This window comes from Adiantum capillus-veneris, chromosome 28, assembly GCF_014529385.1.
Source record: "Adiantum capillus-veneris isolate H3 chromosome 28, ASM1452938v2, whole genome shotgun sequence".
Taxonomy (NCBI): domain Eukaryota; kingdom Viridiplantae; phylum Streptophyta; class Polypodiopsida; order Polypodiales; family Pteridaceae; genus Adiantum; species Adiantum capillus-veneris.
This window is the reverse complement of record NC_140958.1, coordinates 102,059,575-102,066,485: the sequence shown is the minus strand read 5'-3', so window position 1 is coordinate 102,066,485 and position 6,911 is coordinate 102,059,575.

Here is a 6,911-nt window from a genome sequence, read left to right as displayed (position 1 = left end):
TCATAGCGAACCATCTCCATTTGCAAGTCACAAATAAGGTATTACGCAAGATCCTTTCCTCTCTCTCTTCCCTTTTCTCTAGCTCTCTCTGGTCCATTTCGTGTGTGTCTTGGTGTGAGGTTGCTTGTGTGTGTTGTGTGGTGCATCTTCTTGGTTGTGCCAAAATCTCTCTTGCGTCCTAGTTCGCATACCATAACTAGGTGGTGCCCCTATTTTGTTTGGGTTTGGCTGTGGGTTTGTTGTTGTGTTGTGCTTGTGGTTGCCCCAGCCCCAATTGAGCAGCACGGGAGCCTTGAGGGGTGTTTAGAGGTCGCCTCTCTTGTTGCCCGCCCCGGACCGCCTCAATTTTGGTGCCCCCACGGAGGACAGGCTTGTGTATGTTTTGTGTAGGCTCAACCTTTAGCATAATCAAGTAGCTTGCATGAATCACGAGAATTTGTATGATCCCTTCATTCCCATTGCAAGGCAAAAGGTACACATAATTGTTAGTACTAAGTTGCAATTTCAACGTGTAATTCGTAGAATTTTAGGTCCTCTTAGGTTGGCAGAGATAAACGCATCAGTAAATCCTTTTATTTTGCCTCTCATTAGGTACGACCTTAGTTTGGACGTCTATATTTTTGTTTTGTTTTAAGCATAAGGTCATGCATAGACAATGGATAATGGCCCAAGAATAGAGGTTTTCCCCTTTCATTTCACTCCACACATTAGAATAAACATTGCAATTAGTAGAAAAATCCATTTTCAACAACGTATGGTGTTCATGTTTGGTGCCCAAAGAGTACGAGAAATTCTCGCGTCACCAAACCCTGTCATCCTACCTCTCATTGATTATCATAGGTCATTTGATGTGAATATTTTTATTTTGTTGTAGAATAGATTGCAATTTAGAGAATATTATTGTGTAGATCTTTTAAAGAAAGAAAAAACAAAACGCGTCACTTTGAAATCAATTCAATGGAGAATCAACGCCAAATGTCTGGATATCCTCTTTTCTTTGGAGAGCCTGGAGAGGATGCAGAATTATTTTTGGCAAATTTCAAGATGTCTTGTCGTATCAAGAGGATAGTAACTGATCAAGAACGTGTAGAAATGTTTGAGGTAGTCCTTAGGAAAGATGCTAGCACTTGGTTTGACTCTTTGCCTGAGGAAGTTAAAGAGAATTACATGGAAGTTGTCAATCATTTCAAGAGATACTTCTTTGATCCCCAAAACACTCAAAAGCTATGGCAAGACATTGTTTCTCATAAGCAAAAAGACTTAGATGACTACTACTTGTACAAGCAAGAGTTCCTACGTCTTTGGGCTCTATGGATACGAAATGTTGCTAACCCTGGTGATGGTGCAGAATTTCTAAAGAAGGAGAGGTTCATAGCCGGACTCTTTCCTGACCTTAAGGTAAAAGTTGAGGCGGGTGCACCTGCTACCTTTGATGCAGCTGAAACTAGGGCTGCTGAGAAGTATAGGAAACTCAAGTGCTTAAGGGGAGAGGTTCCAATAGAAGGTCTTAGACCCAAAGGTAAGTCACAAGCATCAACATCTAAGGAGCTTCCTGAGGTAACGGTTGAAGTGATTGAGAAGTTAAATGAATCCTTAAGCAGCCTGTCAATTCACCTTGCACAAGCCGTAGGTCCAAAGGGACAAGCAAAGAAGTCTGAAGAGCGAGACCCACGACCTAGGAGAGTCTTGCAATGTTGGAATTGCGGAGAGTCTGGACATGGGATGTATAATTGTCCTTGGCCCCGTGGAGAGCCAGGGAGACCTAACTTGAATTACCCAGTGATGAATGCAGGAGAAGGAGATGGTCAACAACCAAGGCTTCTACAAAGGCCAAATGGACCAAGACCACCTCCACAAGGGGTAGAAGGAGTTCCACCTTTGCCAGATCCAAATGTGCATGTGGTAGAGGTGACAAACTCAAATGAGGTTGACATGGAAGCCAATGGAATTAAGCGTGGCCGAGGAAAAGGTAAAGAGAAAGAAGGAGTCACATCACAGAGTGACCATGGACAAGGCAAGAAGGCAAAGGGAACCAAGGAAACCAAGAGGACTCGACGTCGTATCAACCTCCAAGACTTCCCTCTTGGACATGGTATGGCTCCGTACAACTTGTTGGAAGACATGAGAGGTAAGGGTCCTGATATTTCATGGCCTCAATTTCTTGCATTATGTCCACAAGTTAGGAGGGATTTAACAAGGGCAGTTAGCACTAGGAGAAAGGTAAAAGAGAGTGTGCCTGTTGTAAAAATTGCACAAGCTGAAATGAATGAGGACATCACACCGGTGCTAGACTGTTACATCAAAGGGAGATTGGTTAGGAAAGGTCTAGTGGATGGGGGTGCACAAATTTGCATCATGACAGAGGGACTCATGCAAAAACTAGGCATGCACATCCATGAGACACCTGAAATTAGGGTTAAGATGGCAAACAATAGCAAGGCTAGGTGCGTAGGCATTTGTAAAAATGTTTTTGTGGAGGCCTTTGGCATTAAGAAGGCAGTGGATTTCTATGTCATGTCTACCAAGGGAAATGGTTACCCATTTATCCTAGGAAGACCATGGCTAATGAAAATGCGAGCTTTGCAGGATTGGGAGAGTGGAAAGCTAATTTGCAGGAATGACAATCACAAGAAGGTTGTCTTTGACATGAAGGAGCAACGCCAAGAGGAGCTCCATGAAGAATCATCTCAAAGTGAGACGGAAGAAGGTTGGACCGATAGCACTTCAGAAGAAGAAAGTAGCAGTAGCATTACTGAAGAGGAGTCTTCCATCGAAGTCATGGGGGTAAGGTTTAAGCCAAGCAACCAAGAGACCTCTTGTCAAGGCTTGGAGGAGGTAGGTCCTCAAGAGAACGAAGGTGAATATCAAGATGAAGGGATGCTGGAAGGTATGCTATCAACAACACTTACAAAGGATGAAAGAGAGGAGTTCAAATGTGTGCTAAGGAAGTTTCCTAGGCTTTTTGCTAAAGACTACACCGATGTGCGTGGAGTAGATGCTGTTCAACACAAAATTGAGTTGAAGCCAGAGGCCACACCTAAGGCTCAGAAGCTACGAAGGCTAGGAGTCATCAAGGAGCAGGCTTTACTCAAGGAGGTAAGAAAGCTTCTAGCAGCAGGGTTCATTTATCCAGTGGAGAATTCAGAGTGGGTCTCTCCTGTTGTTGTCACTCCTAAGAAGAACGGAAAGTGGAGGGTGTGTGTGGATTACCGTCCACTCAATGAGGCAACAAAAAGAGATCACTTTCCCCTCCCATTTCAGGATGAGATACTAAATGAAGTAGCTGGTCATGAGAAGTACACTGTGTGTGATGGCTACTCAGGCTACTTTCAAATAGGTATCGCATTGGAAGATCAATTGAAAACAACCTTTATCACTCCTTGGGGTTGTTATGCTTTTAGAGTCATGCCATTTGGTCTGACAAATGCTCCTGCAACATTCCAACGTTTCATGAACATGGTGTTTCAAGCATTCTTTGGAAAGTCAATTAGGGTGTTCATTGATGATTTTTGCATTTATAGCTCAGAATCATTGCATCTACAAAGGGTAGAAGAAGGTTTAAAGAAGCTCTACGACATGGGAGGTCAACTCAACCCCGACAAGTGCCACATAGGTGAGGATGAAGTGATCTTGCTCGGTCACAAGGTTTCCTATAAAGGCATTGAGGTGGATCCTTCAAAGGCAAAGGCTCTTATTGAGCTCCCATCACCGAAGAGTCTTAAGGAGGTCATCTCTTTCATTCAGAAGGTGAAGTATATGTCACGCTTCATTCACTTAGCCTCGGAGTTGCTTCATCCTTTGCAAAAGTTGACACAACAAGTAGAATTTGCATGGTCTGATGAGCTTGAAGAGTATTTTTGTAACATTAAAGTCATTTTGTCAGAGCTACCAACACTCATGCCTCCTTGTTGGGAGTACACATTCTTTGTTAGCTCTAGTGTTGGAAGGGAAACAATTGGTGCTGTGTTGCTACAACAAGATCCCCACAGTACAAGGATGCGACCCATCTACTTTGCTAGTAGGGTCATGAATGCTTTGGAGAGAGACTACACAGAAGCAGAACTCATGATGCTTTCTCTCATGTTTGCGGTGAGAAAGTTTAGATCCTACCTACTACCAAAACCTTTTGTAATTCTCACTGCAGAAAATTTGTTCCCTTGGGTGTCATCTCAAATGAATCTTAGTACTAGGATCTCAAAGTGGATTATGGAGTTGCAAGAGTTCCAATACTCTTTCAAGGTAGAAGATAGTGTGCGTGCACAATTGGTAGGGATTCTCACTTATAGGGTACATGAGAAGGAAATTAAGGTGCCTCAAGTAAAGACCCTACCATTGCCACCACCAAAAAGTATTCCCAATGCTTTTACCTTGTTCTTTGATGGAGCTTTTCGACGAGCCACAGGAAAAGCAGGGGGAGGGCTAGTGTTGCTCAACCCAAGTGGAGAGGTGGTCATGAAAGAGAAGTTCAATCTACCAAGTTCAGCTAGCAACAATGAAGCAGAATATGACACTCTACTTCAAGGTTTGAAGATGTGCATTGGCCAAGGGATACAACGCCTCATGGTAAAGGGAGATGCACTTCTCATTGTTAAACAGATTTTAGGCATTTGGGCATGCAAGAATGAGAGCTTACAGACAAAAGTTCATGCCATTCGTAGATTGTTTAATCAATTTGAAGAAGTGCAACTATATCATATTCCTAGGAAACAGAATGAAGATGCTGATTTACTTGCACAACAAGCCGTTGCATGTGTAAAGAAAGAAGTGCAGGTCATCATGGTGGCGGCTGCTGTGAAGCAACCGAGGTACCAGGGATTGGAGTCATTGGCTCCCATCATTGGCTACATTTTGGAGGGTGAGTTTCCACCAGACTTCACAAAAGCTCAGAAGAGGAGACTCATGAAGAAGGCAAGCGTATATCTCTTCCTAGAAGGCTCCCTCTATCAAAAAGGGAAGGATCAAGTATGCAGAAGAGTACCAACTATTGAGGAAATTCCAGCCATTCTAAAAGGTTTGCATGAAGAGGCATGTGGTGGTCATTTTGCCCAAGAATCAACTGTGAAGAAGATTTTGCTTGCGGGGTATGTTTGGCCAAGCTTGCATGTGGATGTTCAACATTGGTGTAAAAGCTGTCACAATTGTCAGATAAATGGAAATAGAAGGTTGGTGCATGGCCCGAGGCAAATAGTGCTTGCAAATGGACCCTTTGAAAAGTGGGGCATTGATGCTATGGGTCCTCTGCCTAGGACAAAAAATGGTAAACTCTACATTCTAGTGGCTGTAGACTATATGACTAGGTGGGTGGAAGCTCAAAGTGTGGCAAGAGTGAATGAGAGGACAGTTAGCAAGTTTGTGTACACTCACATTTGTTGCAGATTTGGCACACCTTTGGAGATTGTTTCTGATAATGGTCCAGGGTTTAGGAAGGTCTTGCTCACAGAAGTTTGTGAAGAGCTTCACATTCTACATCGTCATAGCACACCATACTACCCACAGTCAAATGGTTTGGTGGAGAAGGCTAATGGTGTCATTGCAGGAATCATTAGAAAGATGGTGCAAAACAAGACAAAATTATGGGATGACTTCTTGGATGGTGCCTTGTGGGCATATCGAACCACATATAGGGAAGCCACGGAGTTCACACCATTTCACTTGGTCTATGGTCAAGAGGCTTTGCAGCCTATCGAGCTCAACATTCCAACAATGCGACTTCATGGCAAAGGAGCACAAGATGATCAAGAGGTATGGATGGATCGACTTCTTACGTTAGTGGAGCTTGAGTGGAAAAGAGAAGCAGCATACGAGTGCTACAAGAGGAAAGCCACACAAGCGAAAGAAACGCACGACAAGAAACTGAAGGACAAAGGCATCAAGGAAGGAGAGCTTGTGCTAAGGTATGACAATCGACTTGACAATCGTTTTGATGCCAAGTTTGAAACTAGATGGCAAGGGCCATACATAGTCAAGAAGGCTTTCAATTCTAGTTACTATCAGCTTATGGACTTGAATGGTAAAGAGCACTCCAGGAAGGTAAACGGGTATCGCTTGAAGCCCTATTTGAGTCGCCTTCTACCAAAGGATCTACCAAAGATCTGTCCAAAGGCCGCTGTCTCATGTAAGTATTGTTACATGAAGCATGAGTGTAACTCCAGCCAAAATTTTGAGGGGCCAAACAATGAAGATCTCGTCAAGGACTCTGAAGCACTCTCTTTGGAAAAGATGCTCTATGATGGTACATGAATATACCATCATCCAGGGGGAGGGCTAATGATAGCCGTTTTTTCGGCTCTTTGTAATTGCCACAGTGAGTTACCTCACCCTACCAAAATCACCCAAACACTGTGGCTATCCCTACCATTTCACTGTACATAGGCGTGCGTGAGTCACGGGACTTTTCCCATATCTTCTTAAAAACCCTCAGCTAGCTAGTCACTGGGCTAGGTGAGCCAAAAAAATTAAAAAAAATAAAAAAATAAAAGTATATTATGGCCTCTTTGTGTGTAAATATTTCATTGTATATATGGCCTAAATATAGGGATTTTTTATAATTATTTTGGTATTTTATTTAAATATTTCTACTTAGGTGTGTGTTTTATTAAACCTATGTACACCTTCTTTCATCCTCTTACACCATAATTATATATATATATTTTTTTGCCAATATGTACATACTCTAACCTCATATTTTTCCTTTATACAAATCACTCCTACATTTTCACCCTCACCCTCGTGAAAACAAAAAATTGATTTCTACTCATTGGTTACTTTTATTATATTATTTACTTGCATACCTTTTCCTCTTTCACCCAAAATAATTCAAGGAGGGACCATATCATATGATTCCAATATCTTTCCATATCCATAACTCCTCCATATTTTTATTATTATTTTTACTCATTATTCTAACACCA